General features: G+C 52.3%; 2 long non-coding RNA genes across 3 annotated transcripts; one reads left to right on the top strand and one right to left on the bottom strand.

Annotated features, from left to right (window-relative positions):
* Nucleotides 1–562: 562 nt before the first annotated feature.
* On the bottom strand, nt 563–6,602 carry LOC108384159 (uncharacterized). 2 transcript variants are annotated; one of them, XR_001849950.3, is made up of 3 exons: nt 6,511–6,602; nt 5,000–6,151; nt 563–4,310 (listed from the first exon to the last, which is right to left on the bottom strand). It is a non-coding gene; the product is annotated as an uncharacterized lncRNA (long non-coding RNA). The 2 variants fall into 2 exon arrangements; XR_012133669.1 differs by having other exon boundaries at nt 563–6,151.
* An 8,750-nt stretch (nt 6,603–15,352) lies between these two features.
* Nucleotides 15,353–23,815, top strand: LOC118967137 (uncharacterized). The gene is made up of 2 exons (XR_005054014.2): nt 15,353–18,223; nt 18,702–23,815. It is a non-coding gene; the product is annotated as an uncharacterized lncRNA (long non-coding RNA).
* Nucleotides 23,816–26,197: the final 2,382 nt, after the last annotated feature.

Genomic DNA, 26,197 nt, shown 5'->3' with positions numbered 1-26,197 from the left:
CTCCTCCCCCCACCCTCTGCTTTCCTGCTGGGAGCAGCTCTGAGGCTTTGCAAAGGGATAATCGTGGACCCTGTCACTGGAGGTTTTCTCCACTTCTGAAATTACAGAGGCGGAAGGGAAGAACCCCTGTGTGGCCTATGTGGGCTGTGTTTGCCAAGCAGTATGCCAGCAGCGGGAAAATGTGCATGTAGGTGTTGCCCACTTTCTTCGCTGCCCTCGCCCTGCCTCTAGGGAGTGTGCTCATAGCCCGAGGCTCCTGGCCTGCCGCCAAGCCGGCAGTCGTCCGCGGAGTCTCTGTGATGTCCTCAAGGCTTCCTAGGAGCTGACAGAGAATGACTTTGCAGCAGCCATGAGCAGGAGGCCAACTGAGCTTTTCAGCTCCCTCTTCTGCCCACCAGCCTAGGCTGGAAGGGCCTTGCTCTTTGCGTCCATTCAGTGAATCCAATATTTTACAGCCCTACCCTTGGGCCACAGGCAGCCAGGGGAGATGCTCTATTTGTCATAGGACCCTAGGTTGTGAGGGCCAAAAAATCCCCAAAACACAAAAACAACATCTGGGGGCTTTAACATAGAGGGAATTTATTAGTTTATGTAACTGAGAAGTTAGAGGCTTCAGGTAAGGCTTGATGCAGCAGTTCAAAACACGATTACTATAAACACAGCTGTACTTTGTCTCTCTACCTGGTTTCATCCTTGGTGCCCCCAGCAACCCTTGCTGATCTTCTCTTGGTAGCAAAATGTCCACCTCAGCACAAACTCACACACTTAAATCTCCCCATCACACCATCATGGGGCAGAGAGTCATTTTTAGGAGCACCAACCATATCCTAAAACTTCCTGTGTTATTGGCTAGAATTATGTCACATGCCCATCCCTGACCAATCACAATAGCCAGAGGTGAGACATGCTCATTGGCTTAAGCCAACTGTGGCCACTCTTACAGCAGGATTGGGGTCAATTGCGAAAAATCAAGGCTCAGTTGGCCAGAGACATGGGCCACCAAGGTTGCAGCGTGATGAGGCAGTCGTTACTGAGTGCCTACGATGTGTAGGACCTGTCTGCTGCGCTCACACAGGTCATCTCATTGAGTCCCCGTGACAACCCCGACGTGTTGCAGTGAGGAGGTCAACTCCCAGTTGGGAAAGGCTTGCAGCTGCAGCCACGTGACTCAGAGACATGGAATGGGGAGGTGGGGTGCCTAGGTCTGGTTTTGTGTTTACAGCAGGGGCCCCATGCAAGTCTGGAGCGAGAGCCGGTGTGAGTTAGGTCCTCGGCCTGTTCCTGGTCATGCCCTTGGCCTGCCCTGAAGGTACTGGAGCCTGTAGGCAATGTCTGGACACTCAGTCAGCTTCTGAATGGGGTGCAGGGGTTCTGGCCACAGGAGTGTGCCTTGACCTTGGGGCACCAGGTAGGCGAGCTGGGCCCGAGGCAACAGCCCAGGAGCAAACCCTCAACCACCAAGGGGCAGGCGTGGAGGATAAGTACCCAGCTTCATCCTCTGGCTATGGGACAGCCCAGGTGTGCCCCCTACCCTCCCTCTGAGGGTTCTTGAGAGGCTGAGCCCCAGGTGGCCACAATGGTACTTGCTCATTAACACATCCTTTGTAAACCTGCCACCCACCCCAACTCACACCCCCACTTCCTCATATGCTTTCTGGAATCACCTTCTCACTCTTACCCAAATCCTTGTCTCAGGGCTGGCGTTGGGGACCCAAACAGACAGTAACAACTGGGTGGGTGCCTCCCAGAGCCCTAGCATCATGTGCTGCTGGGCACATGGGTATCGGCTTTTATTCTACCCCTGATTATTGTTCCCTGTGCCAGTGGTGGGGCCAGGGAGGGAGATGGGGCCCAGTTCCCCAGGTTCAACTGAAGCTGTAGGCCTGCACTTCATTCATTATCTGACCAAAAGAAGGCTAGATGCACTTCCTCACACTCCCTCCCTGACAGCTGAATTCTCTGTACAGCTTCCCTGTCCTGTCGTTCCACTCTGCTTGCACACCCCTAGGCATGGGGAGCTCATTCCATCATTCCAGCAACTAGCTCCATCTATAGATGGCCTTGAAATTTAATAGCTGCTTAACAAATATTCTATGTTGAGTAAACACCTAAAGAAGGCAATTATTTTAATATCAAATATCCAAGTGTCTCCCTGTAGGGCAGAAGGCCAAGAACGTACAGTGATGCGATGTCATTCAGGGACAGCCAACCATGGCCAGTGAACTGAACCGGCTGGCCGCCTGCTTTTGTGCATCTTGCAAACTAAGCTTTCTTTTTATGGTTTTAAGTGGTTGGGGAAAAAATAAAAAACCATCTCATGACATGTGAAGTTATATGAAATTCAAAACCTAGGGTCCATAAATAGAGTTTTGCTGGAGCACAGCCACGCGCGTTCATTTACATCTCGTCTGCGCTGCCTCCACGCCGGAGCCGCATGGGTGTTTGCAACAGAGACAGTTTTGGCCCCCAGCGCTTAAAATATTTACTACCCAGCACTTTGTAGAAAAAGTGTGCCGGCCCCCATGCCGGCTCATGCTCATGAGCAATGCCACTCCATTTTGCAGGTGAGGAAACTGAGGCTCAACAGGGTCAGGGAACCCCAGTTCTCAGTCATGGGACATGAGGGGCTTGGTGCCCAGGAGGGCAGCCTGACCCCGAAGCCCTGGGGGCCTCCCTCAGCCTGCCTCTAGGGCCCTCGGAGATCTGGACCCTCCCTCCTGTCCTTGTGGGCCCAGCAGCCTGGGCCAGCCTGTCCTGCCAGGGGCCCCTGCCCTGTCCAGAGGTCCCGTTCTGCCGGGGCAAGAGCCTGGTGCAGTCAGAGGCTCGTTGGTGTGACAGCACTGCACGTCACAAGAATCAGTGCTGCTTCCCTGAGCAGCTGTGAGGCTCAGAAAGTGGGTCAGGCCTTGGGAGGGGCAGTCCATTTTTAGCTTTTCATTAGGGCCTCATTCATTAATTCCTTCATTTAATATTGACTGAGTAGCTACTTGGTGCCAGCTCCCGACATAGGGACTGAGAACACGGTGCAGTGGGGAGACAGTGGGTGTCGCAGCCCTGAAGGCACCTGTGGTCTGGAGAGGGACAATCAAGAAACAAGCAGTCCCCCCAGCACTGCCTTTCTCACCAGGGAAGAAGGGGCAGAGGGGCTGTGGCCGCCTGACGCGACGGAGCAAGGAGAGTGGTGGTGGCGGCAGAGGGAGGGCCTGCTGAGCAGCAGCATGTGCAAAGGCACGGAGGTGTGGCAGTGTGGCACTGTGGGGCTGGGGGCCAGGGCAGTGCAGGGTAGTGAGGCTGAGGAGCCGGCTGTGGCTGGCAGAGGTTCATGGGAGACACAAACTCGCTCTGGTGCTGCAAGGGAAGGGGGCACAGTGACAGCTTTGAAACTGGGTGGGGGCTGGTCAAACTGGCAGATGGAAAGTTCATCCCCAAACCCCAGGGCAGAGCAGGTCCTGGAGCTCACGGTGACCAGAGTCTGGATGCAGGCAGCAGAGGAGAGGGGACAGGGACAGAGGACAAGCAGGAGAGGAAGACCCTAGTCAGAATGGGTGTGTTGGGGTGGGGCCGGAGGAGCAGGGCGGAGGAGGGACAGGGCGGGGGACCTGCTGCAGACTGTGGAGGGCTTCTGAGCCCCCGGAACTGGGGCAACAGCGCAGGTGGAGCAGGGCGAGGTGCTGGGTGCTCTAAAGTGCCTCCCCCAGCCACCTGCCCTCGGCCTCTGTCCAAGGCCCCCTGGGTGCCCACCTCCCCTCTCTCTGCCTGGGCCTCCTGCGTCCCAGGCCTGCCAGCCGAGAGAGGCGCCTCCTGCCTTGCTTTGCAGACCCCACCACACATGCCTTCCCAGCCCCGCCCCTGGGGCAGGCTCCTGCCCTCTGCCTGGTTCCAGACAAAGCAGACACACCTGGGCAAGGCGAAGGCCACCACCTCCCACTCTGAAGGGCTAAAGGAGGAACAGGGCCCAGCTGGGGGAAGGGACGCCTTCGGGTCACTCAGAAAGCAGCTGTTGCGCCTCTGCCTGGACACGCGCACAGTGTCCTTTGATCCCCCCTGGAGTCCCAGGCGGGCGCATGTCCTCCTGCTCACAAAGCTTCTGGTTTCACGCTCGTCACCACACTGTAATTCTTGGTTGACTTGTGTGTCCCTAGAGGCTGGATCCTTGGGCCATGGTTCCAACCTCTAGCCCTGACCCCCAGCCCTCCCTGTGCTGGCTGGCCAGGGTCACGTGGACTGGGTGATGGGCATCTCAGGGTAACCGACAGGGCGGAAGGTGGCCCTCCTGGAGCTTGGCCAGAGGTGGCATCTGCCCCATCCACCTGGAGTGGGCGGGGAAAGTGTACACGGGTGGTGCAGGGCTGGGGGACAGAGAAACTCAGGGGGACTGTCAGTGGCTGAGGGGAGTGGGCGTCCTGACTCTTCCAGAGTCCTGGAAGCCCCTCCTTACACTCCCCTGTCCCAGGTGGACTTCCTGACCCCCCAGGCTGCACACGGCCCCCTCAGTGGCCCCGAAGCCCGGCTCCTGGCACTGTGCAGGGGAGCCCTGGGCCCTCCGTCCTGCACCTCCTGGAGCCCGGCGGTCCAGCCCGCCTCCTGGGTGTGGTGCATGGCACTTTGCTGCAGGGACAGCGCCAGCGCTGCAGCTGTAGAAAATGCACCTGCACTTGGGTGGGGTGGGGAGGAGGAGGTGCCCTGGTGTTTCTAAGTCGTGTGGGCACAGCACCCCAAGGGTGAGGAACAGAAGTTCTGGGACAGACCCTCTCCTCTGCCTGGACTCCAGGTCTGGGGGGCAGCCCACTTGCTGCTGGCCCAGCCCGCCTGGCATGGGAGCAGGGGGCATGGAGCTGAAGGCTCCCACAGGGACCCATGTGGACCGACGTGCCCTTCTCAGGCCAACGGACCCTCAAGGGGGAAGGTGGCTCGCTTACGGAAGTGCAGTGTCAGGACTTCCCCCCACTGTGTCCACCCCTCCTATAGCAAAACCTCAAAAAATTAAATATGGGATTACCATTTGATCCAGCGGTTCCTCGCCTGGGTACCCTCCCCAAAGAATGGAGCCGGGAATCAGAGAGGTACTTGCGCACCCGTGTTCATGGCGGCATGAGTCACAATAGCCAATAGGTGGGGGGCCACCCAAGGGTCCACTGGGGGATGGATGGTCACCTGTAAACAAAAGTGGGACATCCACACAACGCGAGATTATCCAGCCTTAGAAAGGAAGGCGATCCTGACGCAGGCTACCACGTGGGTGACCCTTGAGGACATCATGCTGAGTGAGGTACGCCGGTCACACAAGGACATGTCCTGTATGATCCCCGCTGTCCCAGGTCCCTGGGGGAGTCAGGTTCACAGAGACAGAAAGCAGGTGGTGGATGCCGGGGGCTGGAGAGGGGTGAGGAGTCAGCGCTCACTGGGGACAGAGTTTCAGCTGGGGATGATGAAGGAGGTCTGGGATGGGTGGGGGGGTGGCTGCACCACAATGTGATGAGCTTAATACCACCGACCTGCACAACTGAAAATGGTTAAGAGGGTCCATTTTCGGGTATGTGCAGGTACCACGGTTAAAGAAAATTATGAGGGTAAACAAAGCTAAACAGCTTGCCATCCTTGCAGTGTGAGGCCTGCCTTAGAGGGGCAAAACCAGACCCCACACACAGTAGGGCCATGTCCCTCAAGTCCCCTTCCTGAGACCTGAAGAAGGTCCCGTCCAGGCAGCGGGCAGCAGGACGTGGGAAGTAGCAGGAAGTAGAGGCAAGGAGCAAACTTGGCTTTGCTTCAGGAGCAAGTTACTCCTGTGGTCTTTCTGGGAATCAGCCCTGGCTGCACTGGGCCTTGGTCCAGTAAATGTTTGACCTTGGGATCCATGTGGAAGCTGCTCTCTGAGTCTCGACTGGCTCTGGAGATTGCCTGTGTGCCATAGAATGTCAGTGCCACATGCCAAGAGAGCTTCCGGCGGTCCCCAGCCTCCTCCCGTTGCTGTGTTACCTGGGCTTCCTGGCCGGCAGGGTGGCCGCTCGAGGCTGGGTGGGATGCGGTGGGATGCAGGGCGAGGCTGGCACAGACAACACCTCTGGATGTGGCCGCTGTTCTTGATGACCTCTGGAAGCGTCCACAGTTCCATGGGCTGACAGTCAACAGGAACACACTGGCATGGCCACACCTGTTGTTTACACCCATTTTGATTGGTTGGGTGACTGTAGTTAAGCATTTAGCTTTTCCCAGAAAGGAGGTCCGGCCTTTGCCCTCAGCTACTGGCCCTTGGGATGCCCTTGTTTACCTGGGGCTTTGGGCCACACCAGAGAGTCTAACAATGCGATTCAGGGTACAGGCTTTGAGTCACATGGTATCAGATCACCCTCCCAAGGGGCTGGGGGCTGAGGACCACGGAGACCCCAGTAGAAACTGTACATCAAGGCTCAGGTGGGTGCTGGACTGTTGTCCCACCATCGATGCTGGGAGAGTAACTGCCCACAGCACCCCTGGAAGAAGACAGCTGGATTTTCGGCAACTGGAGCTTACCTGGGCTCAGCCCGTGGGCCTCCTGCCCTGGCCGATGTGAATTTGCATCCTTTGCTGTATTAAACTACAACTGTGAGTTTACCAGCTCCCAGTGAGTTTGTGAGGCCTTCTGAGGGTGATTTTAGGAACCCCCTCGAACTTGCAGATGGTCTTGTGGGCCACCCCCAAATCTCAGAGCGACTGTTCTTTCTGAGGAGAACCTGTGCAGAACAGATTGCTAAGTGTGAATATCACCCTGGGGGCAGGATTTCTAGGAGCGGGTGATGTGGGGGTGGGGGCTGGCCATCCCCTCTTCTAAGTTAGCCTCGAGCAATTAGGGGAAAGAGAGAAAGAAGAGATGCTTCTTGCCTTGGCCCAGCACCCCTAGAAAACGGAGTCTGGACAGTGGCCCACTGGCAAAGCTGCGGTGGGGTGCCACCTAGGACTTCAGATAAGGGTCTGGAGGAGGGGGGGGCGTGGACGTGGGTGTGCGTGCGGGGCTGGCACATCTTGGAAGAAGCACAGCCTTTGTTCTGTGTCCTGGGATGACTTCAGAGACGCTGCCTGCAAGCACTTGTCTGGAATGAATGTCTGGGGGATGGGGATGGGGGGAGACAGGGCTGGCGAAGAAATCCTCCACACCTCCCCTCACCCATTGGTTGAGTAAGTGGGAAGCTCTCTAAGCTCTGGGAAAACCAGAGGAGGGGACACTGATTGCCCTAGGGGTATGTGGAGGGACCCGAGGGCAGGAAGGAGTGCAGCAGGCTGGCCTGGGCAGGCGCCACTGTGGGACAAAGTTGCTGGGTGTCCCTGGGACTCAGAGGGGCTCCAGGTGAAGACTGGGTCCTCTTACCTTAAACTTCCTGAGTGATACCCCTCCATAAACCAGGCAGGAGCCTCGGAGACTTTGGCCCCTGGGTGGACCCAGAATTAGCAGTGTGGAGCTGAAACCAAAGGCCCCTTAAAGAGAGTGTGTGCTTTAGCAAGCCTACTTTGTTTGGGGCCCCTTCCTAAGATACACTGTTCAGAAGAGAAACAAGAGCTCAGTTGTGCAAACCGAGAGGAATTTAATATGTGTGCCCGCCTGTGCCCCCCTGCTCGGCACGTGCCCCAGTTCTGAGGCCAGGCTCCGAGGGGGACAGGACTGAAGCCTTCATTCAGAAGCAGGAGCCCCCGTGCCTCACTGAAGGGTGTGCAAACAGGCTCTGTGCTGGAATGGGCGCTGATCAGCTGGGTGGCTCGGTCTGTAATGACCCCCTTGAATTGAGTGTCCCTTTTGTGGAGACTCTCAGGCTTGGTCGGTGGGTCTGCCCTGCTGAATCAGGACGCTGTCTCCTGCCCCACATGTCCTGAGGTCTGGCCTGGAGGACACTGCTGCCAGGGGAGGGCTGCCTGCCCCAGCTTTCCAGGGCCTTGGTTCCCAGGGGGCTCTCTGCTGTGGCAAGGGTGAGAAAAAGGGGTGTCCTGTCCCCCTTGTCTTCCAGGAGGGAGACTGCATTACAGCGTTTGGCTCATATGGACTTTGTCAGCAGGACTCTGAGTCCAGGAAGGACAGGGTGACATCCAGGGGTAGTTGGACCCTGGGTGCCAATAAAGCCTCTCCAAACTCCACTGCCCTGCGCCCTGTTAGGCCATGCCATCTGGGAGGTGGCTGCAGGGTCACTGCCAGCAGACGCTAACACACCTGCAGCTGCAATTGCCACCGTGCTTGTTACCGTGCCACTGCGCCCAGGAGGCCAGTGTGATTGCAGGAGCAGCCCAGGAGCAGGGCTCGCTGACAGCACGCGATGGCCTCTCGGCCTCCCAGTGACCCTCCCTGACTCCCGAACCTGCCAGACTGAAACCCGTGTCCTAAGTCTGGCAGCACAGCCTGGCCTGAACTGACACGAGGCTGTTGTGGTCTTTACTGATCACGTGCAGTGAATGTGCACACATTTCGCCATGGAGAATACTGACCCTGGGCTACTGGGTGCACCCAGGCTGTGCTGGGCTGTTCTGTCGTGGTTGGTTTGTGCCCCCAGTGGCTTTTCTGAAATCTAAGAGACTCTGGATTCTAAAAGACATCTGGCCCTGTGGATTTGGGTGGGGATTTAGGACCTGTTCTTACCTTGTTTCCCTGAGAGAGCACTTGAGAGTGAGTCAGGAGGGGAGCTGGGGTTTGTTTCAGGGCCGTCAGGCACTTTGCAAATTCCCCACGTGTGCCATGTCCAGGGGAGCTCCCAGGCACGTGCTCACTGTGCTCCAGGGAAAGGGTCTTTCCATCTTCCTCGGGATCTTCATGGCCTTCAGGTCACAGGGATATGTCTAGATCATTCAGTGCCACCAAAAACTAGCGAGGCCACTGTTACCATGCTGACTGATGATTTCAATCTCAGCGTCACGGCTGGGGGATGGCTAGCATCGTCCTTGTTTCGTAGTGAGGCCCAGGACTCCTGTAAGTGCTCCTATATTCTCTGCTGCTGAGCCCGCGAGCCTGTGACAGTCCCAGCGTTTCCTTATCCTTATAAGTTCACCGTGCTCACCTGGCGGCCCAGCTGGGAGAAGTCTGCTGTCTGGGTTTTGCCCCAGGGTTGCAGCAGTTCCTACGACATCCAGGAGGCAGGAGAGAGTCTTTAAACAAGACCATTTTGGAAATCTCTGGGGACCCGGGAGTAGGTCTGGACTGGCCTGGGCCGGGGAGCCCTCCATTCAGCCCCCTAGTTCGGGGGGAGCTGCAGCAGGCAGAGAGGCCGATCCGCGCACGGTAGGCCCCAGCTAAATGCTGGGGTGCCTGTGCCTCACCCTGTACGCTCTCTGCTGAGCCCAGAGGAACAGGCTGGCCAAGCAGGGCCTGCCTGAGCATGGGGGGCAGGGAGCAGCCGCTCTCTGGGCTTCCCAGCCCCCTGCAGTCTGGGGGAATGGCCGGGACTGGCTTTCTGGGAGGGTTCATTTTCAGCTCCTGCCTTCATGTGGAACCTGGAGTTAATTAGCTCAGACGTGAGTTCCACAGCCTGAGCATGTGAAAAGGATCCTTGTTAGTAAAACTTTGCGCTTTGGCTGGCTGGCGGCTGGGCAGAGAACAGGTGTTTCTAGAGCCAGTCACCCCCTAGGGTGTCCTGGGGGTTTGGGGAGCTCACATGAGGCTCCCATAGGCCTCAGGGCATGCGGTAAGAAACCCTACAGCAAGGACTGTTTAGACAGATCGGGAAAGGCCTCTGAGGAGACTCAGGTGGGGACTTTTCATCAGTAACCCACAGTAGGAGCCCAAGTTAGCCAGTCAAGGGGCAGAGGGAACAGCATTCCAGTCGGGGGAACAGCCCTTGCAAACACCTTGAGTCTGAAAAGAGCTGGGCAGAAAGCCTAGGTGGCTGGAGCACAGGCAGTGCGGGGGGTGTAGCAGAGAATAGGAGGTGACAAGGACCAGCCCAGGTGGGGCCTTGGGGCCCTGCTGGGGCATTCGGTCCTCACTTTAAAAGAACTGGAATTCTGAAGGGCCCAGACAAGGGAATGAAGGCTCAGACATCTTCCAAAAGACGCCCTCCTCCACCCCACTCCTGCACTCCTCTCACAAAGACTAGGAATTAGCTCATCCCCACCCCCACCCTCCCCCCACAGCAGCGCAGCTGGCCCCCTCGCCGTCTTCACTGTGGGTAATTGCTAGGTGGGCTGCCGGGCGCTTTCTCTGCTGCTGAGCCTGCGAGCCTGTGATAATCACAGCGCTTCTTTATCCTCCAGCTCAGCCCCCTGGTCCCACCTCCTCTCACATCCTTTACTCAGCAGAGCCCCGGGGAGACTGTGCAAGGTGGCTCAGGGCCTAAGCACTAGGACGGTCCTGGGGGCCCCCGAAGACAGGTCGGACACCAGGCCAGTTTTCCCGGTGATGATGGTGCTCTGATGATGAGACGAAGAGCCAGCCGTCTCCGAGCCTTTACTGTGCTCAGCCAGCACCGGCATTTCCTCATTCCCTCTGTAGCGTACCTGACGAGATGGAGATGACCGGTACCCCATACAGAGAGAGGTGGGGGAGCAGAAAGGTGCGGTGATTGCCAGGGCCACTCTGCCAGGCAGCGCTGCCCCGGCCGCCGCCACGGCCCGACTTGCTGGTGTGCGTTAGTGCTGACGGCCACTCACCTCCCGCCACGAGGGGCTGCCCGCACCCACCCGATTATGTCAGCTGCCCCAGCAAGTCCAGGGTGGACTCTCACCTGGAGGGCAGCCAATCCGGGGGGCAGGGCATGACGTGCAAAGATGAATGGAACTGATCAGACTCCCTCTTTCAGGCCTGGCTGGGGAGATGCAGAGAGAGGGAGTCTGACCCGGAATCCAGGCCCCAAGGCAGAGGGGAGGAGGGCAACAGGGTGGCCTACGCAGGCGGCTCTGCCACTGCTGGCCCAGAGGGACCCCTTCCCACTCCCTGTCCAGCTGTCGTGGGTCCAGCGTGGGGCCGAGGCCTGTCTCCCCTTGCAGAAGGTGGGCCAACAGGTGTGAGAGGAAGTTCTGGGAGAGCTCATCAGAGGGACCCTCCTGCTGGCCGGCACTCATTTGCCCTGCCTCCCACCTCCTGCGCCTGCTGCTGGAATGAGGAGGTGGCCTCAGAGCCAGATGTCACACTCTGACATCTAGCAAGGACCCTGGGGCCCCAGACATTCTGCAGGTGACCCCCAGCCCTCCTCCCGGCTGCAGGCCCCTCCCTGTGCTCAGGTGCAGGTCACTCTTATCAGCTCCCGGGTGGCACTGGACGCAGCCCTGGCTGAGCACCGTGCCCAGGGCCCTCACAAGGGTTCCCCCTTCCCATCAGCTACAGTGCTGAGGGAGGGGCCGCTGTCCTCCTTTTTAGGCCATGTGTACAGCAGGGGTTGAAGCTGGAATAAGGGCTGTGGGTGAAGCTCTGGGCACAGGGTGGGCACACAGGGACCAATTAGCAACCGAGCCTGCAGACACAAAGGCATGCAAGCCCAGGGTCTCCTTCCTCAGAGACCTCCCTGGTCCGCTGCCCTCTCTGCTTCCTCCCTGCCCGACCTGCCTACAGGTGGGCTGCGTCACAGGGCCGGGGCGAGGCTTTCTGTTTGGAGGATTCTCAGTATGTTTTCAACTTTACTTTCATGCTGATCAAGGAAAACCAAGCCAGAGATGCTGATGTGCACAGGCCAGGATAAAGGATCACCTGCCTCCAGGAGCCAGCGAGGAGGGGTGGGGAGGGATTGATTCCCTGCTGCCAGGGGTTCCTCCAAGCAGCTGGGGCCTGTCTGTATCAACAGGTTGGCAGGAGTGCGGCCGGGCTGTGATGCGGCTGCCCAGTTGGGGAAATGTTCGATTGCAGGACTGGTTTACATTGCTTTTGGCCAAGGGCCTTTGTGAGAAAGCAGGACACAGAGCCCTCCCAGGAACACAGGAGTCCAGGGCCTTTCCTTTCAAGAGTAACTTAAATGAGAGGAACCCTCAGTCAGTGCATTTCAGGGCTGGTTTAACCGTGGCGTCAACCTGGATGGCGGCTGGCTACAGGGATGCTTGTGGGGGAGACACCGGGCGGGGCTCTCACACACAGGCCTGTCTGCATCCCTGCCTCGCCCGGGTCCGGCCCAACCCAACTCCTACTAAGGCTGCATCTGGGGGCCACCGGTGTCCCTGGCCCCCCACAACAGGTGTGACCCGACCACACCAGGGGCCAGCTGCAGATCCCCCCACCTCACTCGGAGACCTTGGCCAGTGTCAGCCTCCAGGAAAATGGAGACCCAGAATGGAGACTCTGAGTTATGGAAAAGGAAAAGCACTTGCGTTTTCTCTCACGTCCCTCCGGCCTGGTGCCCCGGGCGGCTGTCTGCCTGACCCCAGAACACAGAGCTGTGACTGCCCCTCAGTCTATGACACTCAACATACAGGGGCCCAGGGACATGATCACCACAAGCTGCAGAAGCTTCAAGGCGGGGAGGCGTGCGGTCGCGACAGGCACACTGATGGCCCCGTCGAGAGCTGCTGGTGGGCAAGGTGCCTGTGCAGGACCGCTGAGGCCCTGATGTGCAGCCTGGGGAGGTCAGTACCACTGTTATTTTCATTTTTCTAATATGGTAACTAAGGCACAGAGGGATTGATGACTTGCCCAAGATCACACAGCAGTGAGTGAGGGATGGGGAAGGGAGTTAAGTCCAGGAGGTCTGGCTTCTGAACCCCCACTGGGACTGGCATACAGGTTCTTCACCTGTACCCGCTTTGGCTGATTCTGAATTCCTTTTTGGACCCTGAATGCTTGGCCCTTGCTTCCATCTGTTTGGGCTGCTGTAACAATTACAATTAGACAGCAGCTGTGCCAGGAAGGGCTTGCACCCCCTTCACAGGGCCACGCAGCCCTGCACCCATGGCTTTGCTTGGAAGCCACGTGGCCTGTTGACACCTAGGAGGTGGCCCCGATCTCTGAATCACCTTTGGGGCCATTCTCCTCTTTTCTATCCCCAGTTTTGTTGAGAAATAACTGACATGCATCACTGTATAAATTTAAGGCATATAGCATGATGGTTTGATTTACATACATTGTGAAATGACTGCCATGATAGGTTTAGTTAACGACCATCCTCTCTAATAGATACAATAAAAAGAAGAAACTGTCTCCCGTGATGAGAACTCTCAGGATCTGCTCCCCTAACTTCCCTGGGTATCATACAGCAGCGGTGACAGTCACCCCGCCTATTACTCCCCTAGTGCTTACGTATCTTATAACTGGACATTTCTACCTTCTGACCACCTTCCTCCAGTTCTCTCTCTTCCTGAGGAATAGGGCAAGTTTGCAGCCGGGCCGCTTTTCCATCCTGTGCGATCGGATCTAGGTAGTGCACAGCTTTGCTTCATTGCAGCCGATCTCCATCCCCGTCAGGTTAAATGGACAGTGTTCCTGCGAGGTGGTTGGCTCAGTGCCTGGCTCACCCCCACGCCAATCTCAATGCCAATCTCCTTGTGCACGGGCTGGTCAGCCACACCCTTGGCGTCCTTTTCCCAACACGCTTTCTCATTTTGGCGGTATGGAATAGGCTGGGGACTTTCTAAATCTTTGAGTTGATTCCTCTTTGCTTAGCAGTTCTTTCTACGCATCCTCTCGGTGTTCTCCTGCTTTAGTATAAACAGGAGGAAGCAAGCTGCGCCTTCAATACTCTGCTTAGAAATCCCCTCAGCCAAATACCCAGTTCTGTCACTTGCAAGGTCTACCTTCCACAAAACACTGGGACAGGAACACAGTCCAGCCAAGCTCTTTGCTGGTTTGTAACAGGATGACCACTGTCCACTGTCCACTGACTTGCTCCTCATTGCCTTCTGAGGCCTCATCGGAATCTCCCTTAACATCCACATGTCTACCCACATGCTGTTCACGATTCTCTGTGGATCCTCTGAGAGGCGAAGGCTTCCTCTCCAACTTCCCGCTTCCCCTTCTGAGCCCTCACCACAATTACCTTTAGCAGTCTGCTCATAGCCTCAGCTCTTCCTGGCATGCATCGCAAAACTCTCAACACCTGGTTCAAAGCCACTTCCACATTTTTAGGTATTTGTTCCAGCAGTACCCGCTTCTCGGCACCAGTTTCTGCCTTAGTCAGCTCGGGCTGCTCTAACAAATGCCATGGAGTGGGGGGCTTAAACAACACACCTTTCTACCTCAGGAAGGCCGGGAAGTCTGAGATCCAGGAGCTGACTGCCCTGGTCCCTGAGGGAGGTGCAGATGGCTGACTTCCTTTTGCACCTCATGTGCCGGTGGCGGTGGGGAGAGAGGGAGGGAGAGCTCTCCAGTCCCTCCTTGTAAGGACACCGATCCCATCATGGAGCCTCCACCCCCCTGACCTCATCTAGACATAACCCCCTCCCAAAGACCCCCACCTCCAAATGCCATCCCCCTGGGGATTAGTGCTTTGACATAGGAATTTGGGGGTCACCGACATTCAGTCCACAGCAGCTGATAGCCAATGCTTGGCCCAGTTTTACTTCGAATTTTGACTCGGAGAGGCCTCTAGGTCATCATTTGTACAATAGGTATCACTACCCCACCGTAGAGATGAGGAGCGGAGGCTCTGAGAGGCTGGTCAGCCTGCCCCGAGTCCCACAGCACGTGTGCAGAGAGACAAGAGCAAAGTCCGAGGCCTCCTGCCTCCCGGGCTGCAGCCGGAGTCCCCCACTGATGCTCCCTCGCAGTGCCCCCCGTGTGGGGCAGGAGTTGGAAGGGAGATGGCTTGCCAGCTTTCAGTATCTGTTGGCTGCAGAAGATGTGCTAAAAATATCCCCAGATCCTTTAGAATGGAGCATGAGGGGAAGGTCCATACACTCCTACCTGGAAGAAGGAGAAGGGGGAAAGTTATCACCAAATAGGCAATACGACAGCCAGCCAGAGCAGGACACGGCCCCTGGACAGTGGGCTCTAGACCACAGTTTGAGCCAAGCCCCTGGACTGTTTCCCCTGCCTGTCTCCCTTGGCCCTTGACATGAAGGGCCACCTCAGCTGTGTACCCTGTCATCAGTGGCCCACAGGCCATCCGCCTTCCACTCCATTCTGGGGGCCTTACGGAACTCCCTGCAGTGTTTAGACTCAGATCCGTGGTGAGCGCATGAGTTTATTTTATTTCTGGCAATGCCACACGTTACTGCATATGTTTTCCAGTGTCTTCTGAGTGATGTTTAGTGCCGGGGTCTTTTCTTGTGTTCTGTAATTGAACCTGCCAACAGCTCTGGTGGACGTCACTATCCCAGAGAAGGCAGGGCCCAGAGGGGGAAACTGGCTTCCTCGGGCTCCATAGCTAGGAAGTGGTAGAGGCCACATTTGAACCTGGCACCTGCAGGCACCGAGGCCGGCAGTTTTGCCCTCTGAGTCCTTTTGTTCCTGTCCTACAGGCGGCGCAGGCTGTAAGTAGTTCAAGTCTCCAACAGCCAGAGCGTAAGGTGCTTGGAGTTTGGACTCGAAAGCTGAGCAGGGTGAGCACATCCCCCAGCCGGTTTTGCCTGGGGACAGTGCTCTGAGCTGCCCAGTGCCACAGCCGGTCCTCATCAGCTGGTCCCCACAGCTGGACTCAGCCGAGGCCAAGTGTTTTGGGACGTGCTCATCCCGGGAGGCCGACTTGCCCAGGGCTGGCGCCTTGGCAGCTGGGTGGCTGCTCTGAACCCAGCCGGGGGGCCTAGGAGCCTGCGCGGGGAGGTAAGGATTGCAGAGCCAGAGCCGCACAGGAGCCCGCTGGGAGCCCGCCTGGACCCTGATACACTTCATCCCATCCCACTGCCCACCCGCCCCAGAGACGCGCCAGATCTCCATCTGCCGGAGCAGCGGGCAGCCAGGAACAGAGCGGCGATCGCCTCTGAAGGCAGCGGCAGACGAACCCCCTTCAGGGCCATGCCAGTCTCCCTAACAAGCGGCCGGCCTGGACTTTGTTTCCCTGGGAGAGCTCTGACGTCTGCCCGGAGCAGCGGGGCTTGGAGGCCGAAGAACAACCAGTGGGGAAATTTACATTGAGAAACTCTCTCTTAGCTTCTTCCCTGTGAACTGAGAAAGAAGCCACCATTCCTCATGTCCTCTGGTGCTGCAGGCTGAACCCCAACGTGTGGCAGGAATGTGGTTCACAGACCTGAGCTGTGCCCTTGCTTCCTTGATGACTGAGAGTCAACGGGGGGTCCAGATGCCTCCAAAACCCAGAGCCTTTTTGGCTTGTACAGCCGCATGCTTCCGCCCTGTCACATCAGGGGATGCCTCTCCCCTTGCCATGCTGTCTCTCTGGACTCCGGTTCTGAATTTCTGGTGGGAGCGCTCTACCAAGGGCCGGGTTTGGGTCAACAGATGTCCCTGGGAGGAAGCGGAAAGGGGCAAAGCAGGGCTGGTGGCCTTCACCTCTCAAGGCCTGTGGTCACGTACACAGAGATGTTCTCTCTGAACCTCTGCGGCAGTCGCAGGGCACCTGGCTCCGACCAGTGCCTGGCCCCAGTCCATCCTGCTGCTCTCAGATGAGGCCATTGGGATGAGCAGAGCGACCTTTCGGGGACATGCTTCAGTGTCGTTTGGGGAAAGGAGCCAGCTGTTTCCTAAGGCCTGGATAGCCAACACTACGGCTGCCCCCACACCAGCCAGGTGTGGGCCTCACTGCCTCCCCTCACAGGGACCTGCTGTCCCGATTCCCACTGGGATCATGTGCCCTTTTGCCAAGCAGAGCTCTGGGGTGACTAGCCCTGCCCACTTGCGCGCACCTTGGCCCTGGCCTGGAGGTGTCTGCGGTGCACAGCCTCCTGCACTCTCCCCTTCTGTTGGCAGCTCATTGTGAAGTGCAAGCAGGTTATTTGGGGAAGAGTCAGGAGGCATGGGAGAGTCGTTTATTTCAAAGAGTGGGCTCCGTTCGTCGGTTGGTGCCTGAGTGACGGAGGCTGTACTTTGCAGATCATGATTATGAAAGGCCGCAATTGGCCTCTTGGCTTCTGAAGGTGCAGATGATTCAGCCGGGCTGTGGCATTCTCCAGTTAAACTGTCCCCTCGTCATCTCTGCCCCGCCTCTGCGCACCCAGGGACCCCCACCCCCACCGCATTCCCAGGCTGGGGCTTTGTCACTGTCATGAGCCCTGGAACCAGAATGAGATGAGCCCACCCTTCCACAGTGGGGAAACTGAGGCCAGGAGAGGGCAGCTGACTCACACAAAGTGCGACCAGCCTGGTGGCACTTCCCCTGTCGAGTAGGCACTCTGCTCAGGAGCCGGTGGGCCAAGGATGACCTGCTGCCTTGGGAAGGGCCTGGGTGGGGCAGGGAGGCCGGAGGCTTCACCTCCTGAGTGTTTGCTGGTCTCTGATGCTAGGGAGAAGGGCAAAGGTTCTCCTGAGGCCCCCCAAACAAACTGACATGGGAATGAGTGTCGGGCAGCAGTCCCAGCAGCAGTCAGCTCGGGTGTGCTGGGCACCAGAGGACGCCTGGGGCTGCCCTTAGCTCCTCCCTCTGCCGCGTCCAGGCGCTAAGTCACTGTTGGCACTACGTATTCTAGAGCAGCCTCTCCTCTCGCCCCTATGTATGGGGACTGTTCAGCTGTCAGCAGGCCTGGCACATAGTGAGCAAGTGAGTGAACAAAAGAATGGCAAGATAATACTGACTTGCAGGGAAGTCCTGAGAACTATGCGAGGGTCTTTAGAAGACCCCACGTGTCCAGGATGGCGACAGCAGGTGCATAACTGATGGTGGCCCCTCCCTGTTCCATTCTCCTCGCACCTCTTACATACACGCCAGAACTCTGAGCTCGGCGATCAAGACACGGCCCCCAGCCCCAGCCCACCGTTCCTCCTGTCCACTCCCCGTCCCGCCACCCCAGGGGTCCTGCTCCTGAAACACCAGGGGCTCTGCCGCTGCTCTGGGTCACTGGTGCTCTTCCCCACACACTGTGGCAGGATAAGAAAATAGGAAGGGCTGGGGTGTGAGAATCAGGGGCAGGGAGTCTTAGAGTACTTTGCAGGAACCCCCTGGAATCCCTCGGCTCCCTGGGCTAGACTCCTACTGCTGAACACACCGCACACCTCCCCCTTCCTGGCATCTGCCCAGTGCTTCCCCTGAAGCTCCTCAGAGGGCAAGGTCCCTGGCCCATCCTGGGCCCGACGCACAGCAGTGTGCTCCTAAGTATGGAGAATACGTGGACGGACAGCAGGACGGGGGCAGGAGGAACAGCCCCCGCTGCTGAGAAGCTGGACATCCATGGGGAGGCTGATGTGGAACCAGACGAGTCCTGTGCCCTGAGGACTGCGCTGGAGTTGAGACGAGTACACGGAGTTGTGGTATGCCAGCAGGGAAGTCAAGGAGGGCTTCCTGGGGAGGCAGCATCAAGTGGGCCTTGAAGGATGTGTAGGAACATGACAGACAGAAGGTGAAATGAGCCTTTCGCGCAGCAGGCAGAAGCAGGGTCAGGACGGAAGACAGGCCCAGGAGAGTCCGCCTCCTTCCGGGGTGCAGTAGGGATCGGGGAGACCTCTGCAGGCTGTGGGAGAGCGTGATGCGTTGTTTTTATTCACTTATGTTCTAGAGCAGGTTTAGGTTCACAGCAAAATTGAGAGGATGGTACAGAGATTTTCCATTTACTTACTGCCCCCATCCTCTAGCCTCCCCGGTTATCAACACCCGGACCAGAGAGGTGTGTGGGTATAGCCATCAGGCTGGCACTGCCACACTGTCTTAGTCAGGACTCCTGACGGAGCCAGCAGGAGATGCACACGCGTATGTCACCCTGCAATATATACATATATATATAAAATGCAGGCACTGGCTCACGTGGTCGTGGAGGCTGAGAAGTCCCGCAGTATCTGCCGTCTGCAAGCTGACCCAGGGAAGCCAGTCACTCCAAGTCCAAAGGCCTGGGAACCAGGGGAACGGACGGTCTCACTCCCAGTCTGGGTCTGAAGGCCTGAGGCCCAGGAGCAGCAGCGCCTGAGAGCAGGAGGAGATGGAGGTGCCAGCTCGAAGAGCCCACGCGCTCTTCCCCCACCTCTTCGGTCTGTCTGGGCCCTCCGTGGGCTGGATGGTGCCCACCTGCACTGGTGGGGGAGATCGGCTTTACTCGGCCCATGGGAGCACCTGCTGATCTGTTCCCGAAACATCCTCACAGACACACCCAGAAACAGTGTTTTACCAGTGATCCGGGCATCCCTTGGCCCAGCACAGTTGACACATACAATTCATCATGTGCATCCTTACCACCCAAAGCCTCCAGTTTATGTTAGGGTTCACTCTTGGTGGTGTGCGCTCTCTGCATGTGGACGAATGTACAATGACCTGTATCCATCATTATGGTACCACAGGGAGTAGTTTCACTGCCCTAAAAAGTCCTTTTGTTCTGCCTATTCATCCCTCCTCCCTTCTATCCCATTGCAGACACTCAAATTTTTACTGTCTCCACAGTTTTGCCTCTTTTAGATGGTCATACGGTTGGAATCATAGACTCTGTAGGCTTTTCAGATTGGCTTCTTTCACTCAGTCACATGCATTGAGGTTCCTCCATGTTCATGGACCAATGGTGCACTTATTTTCAACACTGAATAATCTTCCAGTGTCTGGAACACGGTTTATTTATCCATTCACCTACTAAAAGACATGTTGGTTGCTTCTGAGTTTGGGCAATTATTAACAAAGCTTCTGTAAACGCCTGGGTGAAGGTTTCTGGGTGGACCTAAATTTGCACCTCTGGATTGTATGGTCAGAGTACTTTCAGTTTTGTAAGAAACTGACCAGCTGCCTTCCTAAGTGGCTGTACCATTTGGCACCCCCACCAGAATGAATGGGAGTAGTTTCTGTTGCTCCACACCCTCCTCCGGATTCAGTGTTGTCAGGGCCTCAGAGGCGGGCCATTCTCATGGGTGTGTAGAGGTATCTCACTGTTTCTTTGGCAGGGTCTTTAGGCCCATTTTTATTTGGATTATTTGTTTTCTTACTGTTGAATTTTAAGAGTTCTTTTTGTATTTTGGATAATAATCCTTTATCAGATGTGTCTTTTGAAAATATTTTCCCCAGGTCTGCGGCTTGCCTTCTCATTGTCTTGACTATGTCCTTCACAGAGCAGAACTTTTTATTTTAGTGAAATCTAGTTTATCAACTCTCTCTTTCAAGGATTGTGGATTTGATGTCTGAAAGGTCATCACTGAGCCCAAGGCCATCGAGATTCTCTCCTCTGTTGTCTTCTAAGAATCTTAGTTTAGCATATTACATTTAGGTCTGTGATATGTTTTGAATTAATATTTGTGAAGGATGTATGATCGATCTGTGTCTACCTCCATTTTTGTCCACGTGGATGCCCACCTGGATTCCAGAACCATTTGTGGCAGAGGCTATTCTTCTTCATGTATTGTCTTTGTTCCTTATCAAAGATCAGTTGACTATATTTACATGGCTCTATTTCTGGGCACCCTGTTCTGTTCCATTGATCTATTTGTCTTTTCTTTCATCAATTCTACACTGTCTTGATTACTGTTGCTTTATAGTAAGTCTTGAAATTGAGTAATGTCAGTCCTCTAACCTTGTTCTTCCCTTCTTTGTTGTGTTGACTATACTGAGACTTTTGCTCCCATAGAAACTTTAGAATCAGTTTGTTGGTATCTACAAAATAACTTGCTGGGATTTTGATTGGGATTGCATTGAACAGATCAAGTTGGGAAAAAGTGACATCTTTACAATATTGAGTTTTTCTACCCATGCCCATAGAATATCTCTACTTATTTAGCTTTTCTTTCATATCTTTCATCAGTTCCCTCATATATGTATATACATATTTTGTTGGATTTATACCTAAGTATTTCATTTTTGATGTGTTAATGTAAATGGTCCTGTGTTTTTTGTTTCAAATTCCACTTGTTCATTACTGGTATAAGAAAATGATTGATTTTTGTATATTAACCTTTTATCTTACAACCTTGATATAAATACTCAGTTCTAGGAGGGTTTTTTTTTTTTTTGGTCAATTCTTTTGAATTTTCCACATAGACAATCATGTCATTTTCAAAAAAGACAGTTCTATTTCTTACTTTCTTATCAGTATACTTTTTAATTCATTTTCTTGTCTTACTGCATTAGCTAGAACTTCCAGACAAATGTTGAAAAGGAATAATGAGAAGGACCTTTTTTGCCTTGTTCATGATCTTATTGGGAAAGCTTCTAATTTCTCACTGTTTAATAAGATGTTAGATTTTTTTGTAGACATTCTTTATCAGTTTGAAGAAATTCCCCTGTATTCTTAGTTAACTCAGAGTTTTTATCATGAGTGGGCTTTTAATCTTGTCAAATGCTTTTTCCGCATCTGTTTATATGATTATATGCTTTTTCTTCTTTAGCTTGTTGATGTGATGGATTACATTAATTGATTTTTGAATGTTGAATCAGCTTTGCATACCTGCAATAAATTCCACCTAGCTGTGTCTATAATTCTCTTTATACACTCTAGAATTTGATTTAGTAATCTTTTGTTGAGGATTTTTGCATCTGTGTTCATGAGAGATATTGGTCTATAGTTTTCTTTTCTTGTAATGTCTTTGCCTTTGGAATTAGGGTAATGCCAGCATCATAGAATGAGTTAGGAAATGCTCCTTCCACTTCTATCCTCTAAAGAGACTGTAGAGAATTGATATAATATCTTCCTTAAATTTTTGGTAGAATTCACCAGTGAATCCATCTGGGTCTGGTACTTTCTGTTTTAGAAGGTCATTAATTATCACTTTAATTTCTTTATAAACATAGGTCCCTTAAGATTGACTATTTTTGTGTGAGCTTTGTCAGATTGTGTCTTTCAAGGAATTGGTCCATTTCATGTAGGATATCAAATTTGTGGACATAGTATTCCTTGATTAGTTTTTTAATGTCCATGGGATCTATAGTGGTGCCCCTCTTTCATTTCTGGTATTAGTAAATTGAGTCCTCTCTTTGTTCTTAGTGAGACTAGATAGATTCTTTGACTTTATTGAGCTTTTTCAAAGAACCAATTTTTGGTCTCATTGGTTTTCTCAATTGATTTCCTGTTTTCAATTTAATTGATTTCTGCTCTATTTCTTTTCTTCTGTTTACTTTGGATTTGATTTGATCTTCTTTGTTTAGTTTCCTAAAGTAGAAGCTCAGATGACTGTTTTAGATCTTCCTTTTATTCTAATATGCACGCTTAATGCCACAAATTTCCCTCTAAGTACTGTTTTGGTGCATCCCCCAAATTTTGAAAAGTTATCTTTTCATTCTCATTTAATTCAAAACATCTAAAATATAGCTTGAGATTTCTTTTTTGATCCATGTATTATGTAGAAGTGTGTTATTTGATCTCCAGGTATTTGGGGATTCTCCAGTGTTCTTTTTGTTGTTAATTTCTAGTTTAATTCCATTGTAGTCTGAGAGCAGACATTATATGATTTCTATTCTTAAAAAAATGTTAAGGTGTGTTTTATGCCCAGAATGTGATCTATCATAGTGAATGTTCCATGTGAGCTACAGAAGAACATGTAATCTGCTATTATTTAATGAAGTCATCTACAGATGTCAATTTTATCCAGGTGATTGATGGCGTTGCTGAATTCAAATATGTCCTTACTAGTTTTCTGCCTCCTGGGCCTGGCCTGTCCATGTCCAATAGAGGGGTGTTGAGGTCTCCAACTATGATAGTGGATTCATCTATTTCTCCTTGAAATTTGATTAGTTTTTGCCTCACATATTTTGATTCTCTGTTGTTAGGCATTAAGGATTATTATGTCTTCTTGGAGAATTGACTCCTTTATCATTATATGATGACCTTTTTTATTCTTGATAACATCCTTTGTTTTGAGTTCTGCTCTGTCTGAAATTAATATAGTTACTTCTGCTTAATTTTGATTAGTGTTAGCATGGTGTATTTTTCTCCAGTAAGTTACTTTTAACCTATTTCTGTTTTAATATTTTACATGGGTTTCTTTTAGACAACATACAGTTAGTTCTTGTTTTTTGATACATTCTACCAATTTTTTTCTTCAGTTGGTGAATTTAGACCATTGACATTCAAATTGATTATTGATATAGTTGGATTAATATCCACCATATTTGTTACTTTCATATTTGTTGCTACTGCTCTGTTTTTCCTATTTTTGTCTTCCACTCTTTTTCTGCCTTTTGTGGGCATTTTTTTTCTTGAATAAGAAATATTTATTGTGTTAAGTTCTTGATATTTGGGGATTTATGTGTTAAAGTAAATACTCTTCCCACCGCCCCCAACTTTATTGAGGTATAATTAACAAATAAAATTTTATAAATTCAAGATGTACAACATGATTGTTTGATATATATGTATATTGTGAAATGATTGCCATGATAAAGTTAGTGAATACATCCCTCACCTCACATAGTTACCTTTTGTGTGTGTGTGTGTTGAGAACTTTAAGATCTACTGTCTTGGCAACCATCAAGTATGCAATACAGTGTTGTTAGCTATGCTGTACATCAGATCTCCTGGACTTATTCATCTTATACCTGGAAGCCTGTACCCTTTGACCAGTATCTCCTCATTTTGTCCACACCCCAGTCCCTGGGAACCACATTTTACTCTCTGTTTCTGTGATTTTGACTTTTTAAGATTCCACATACAAGTGAGATCATACAGTAGTTATCTTTCTCTGTCTGACTTTTCTCTTAGGACAATGCCTTTAAAGTTCATCCATGTTCTTGCAAATCTGTTTTTTGCAATTTTAGTTGAATATTTTCTATGCTTCCATTTTCTACCCTTTCTTACCCTATCAGTTATATTTCTTTTTTCAGTGGTTGCTTTGCAATTTGAAATACACATTTATAGCTAATCCAAATGCACTTTCAAATAACTCTATACCACTTCACTGGTACTGTGAGTACTTTATAATAAAACAATCCTAGTTTCTCCCTCCTATACTTTGTACCATTGCTGTCATTAATTTCACTTATATATCTGCATACACATAAGCATATATATGACATATACATAGGATACATACATAAGTATACATAATTAAATACATTGTTGGTATCGTTATTTTGAAACAATTGTTATCTATTAGGTCAATCAAGAATAAGAAAAATAAAAAGTTTTATTTTACCTTCACTTATTCCTTTCCTATGCTCCTCTTTATTTTATGATGATCCATATTTCTGACCCATTTTCTCTCTCTTGAAAGAATTTCATTTAATATTCCTTGAAAGGCAGGCCTCTTGGCAATGAATCCCCTCAATTTTTATCTGACAAAGTCTTCAATTCTCCTTCACTTTTGAAGGGTAATTTCACAGGATACAGAATTCTAGATTTGTGGGGGGGTTTTTTCTCTCAGTACTTTAAATATTCATTCCACTCTTTCCTTGCTTGCACAGTTTTGGAGGAGACATTGGATGTAATGCTTCTCTTTATCCTTCTACAGGCCATGTGCTTTTTTTCCTCTGGTTTCTTTCAGGATTTTTTTCTTTATCTTTGGTTTCCTGTAGTTTGAAAACTAAATTCCTAGGTGTGGATTTTTGGGCATTATACTTCTTGGTATTCTCTGAGCTTCCTGGATTGGTGATTTGGTTTCTGGTATTAATTTTTGGGGAAATTCTCAGTCATCACTGTTTCAAATATTTCTTGTGTTCCCTTCTCACTTTCCTCTCTCCCTGGTGTCCTCATCACATCCATGTCACGCCTTTGTAACCGTCCCACAGTTCTTGGATACTCTCTTCTGTTTCTCAGTCTTTGTTCTCCTTGCTTTTCAGTTTGGGAGGTTTCTACTGAGACGTCCTCTAGCTTAGAGGGTCTTTCCTCAGCCATGTCCAGTCTGCTAATAAGCTCACCAAAGGCAGTCTTCATTTCTGTTCAGTGTTTTTATCTCTAGCTTTTCTGTTTGGTTCTTTGTTTTAGAATTTCCACCTCTCTGCTTACCTTGCCACCTGTATTTGCATGCAGCCTACTTCTCCCTGAGAGCCCTTAGCACATTTATTATAGTTGCTTTAAATTCTCATTCTCATCATTCCAACCTCCTTGCCATATCTAGGTCTGGTTCTAATGCTTTCTCTGTCTCTTCAAGTGGTGTGACATGCCTTTTAGGATGCCTTGTAATTTTTTTCTTGATAGCCAGACATGCAGTGCTGATAAAAGGACCTGCTGTAAGTAGGCCTTTTAGTAATGTGGTGGTGAGGTGGGAAGGGAAGTGTTCTACGGTCCTGTGATTACAGTTTAGTGTTTTAGTGAGCCTCTCCCTGTGGACTGTGAACTTCACATTGCTTCTCATTGCTTCTCTCTTGAGTGGGACAAGATGCTAGAGGGGGGCTGCAGTTGGCTATTTTCCTGCCCAGGCCAGTTAGGCTCTGATAAAATGCCAGCTGGTTAGGCTCTGGTCAACTCGTCTCCCCTGAGGGCAGGCCTTGTTAGGAAGAGCAGAGTGCTCCAGCGTATTTCACAGTGGTTGCTTTACCCTCCACCTGCGGGGAGCATGGGGATTTTACTCCAACAGTCACTTGTGAGAACCAGACTGAGCTCCTGGACTAAGACTCACAAAAGCATGCGGGAATCTATGACTATCTCCTCCCATGGAGTTTTTAACTCTCACACTTGTGCACGTGGAGCTTCAAGCAGTTCATCAATTGCAGCTCAGGTGAACACTTCTGCTCCCATAAGCTATGGTTCTCTGTCTTCACCTGTCCATGTTTCCAGTTTGGGAAACAGCAGTTTGCACTGTGACCTTATCTCTCTTGTGGATCTAGGCAGAGATGTCCATTTTTTAGCTGTTCAGTTTTTTACTTTTAAGACTGAGTAGCAACTTCCAAGTTTCTTACTTCTACAGACGTAAAGGTCAGAAGTCTGGATGTGGTTTCTAGTAGCTCACCTGGCTTTGGGGTGGGGGATGGATTGGCCAGGGTCTTGGTGGGCAGAGTCCTGAGGGACATTGCAGTGCCTGGGGGAGGGGCAGTGTGCAGGTGTTACCCAAGACATTTTCCTCTGAGGTTTGTAGACCCCACCCAAGTGAGCCCTTGCGCACTTTCCAGGGCTCTGGCCACATTCCTGGAAGTCTCTGGGGGTTTTAAGGACCTTCCTCACCTGCCGCCCCACTGTCTTCCAGACTTCTCTTCACAGCAGGTGGGAAGTTCCCTAGGTCAGAGGCTCCATGTCCCCGCTGCAGCAATTCCCTTGTTCTCAGGGGTCTCCACCCCCTCTAGAAGCAAGAATGTCAAGGCTAAGCCATGTGGCAGAAGGGGCACATCGGAAGGGAAGGGAGCGGGGAAGTGCCCTAGGAGACATTTCAGAACCCTCTGTCTTCCCATTATGG

Source organism: Manis javanica, chromosome 8 (assembly GCF_040802235.1).
Source record: "Manis javanica isolate MJ-LG chromosome 8, MJ_LKY, whole genome shotgun sequence".
Lineage (NCBI taxonomy): Eukaryota > Metazoa > Chordata > Mammalia > Pholidota > Manidae > Manis > Manis javanica.
This window is presented reverse-complemented; position numbering and strand designations above follow the sequence as displayed.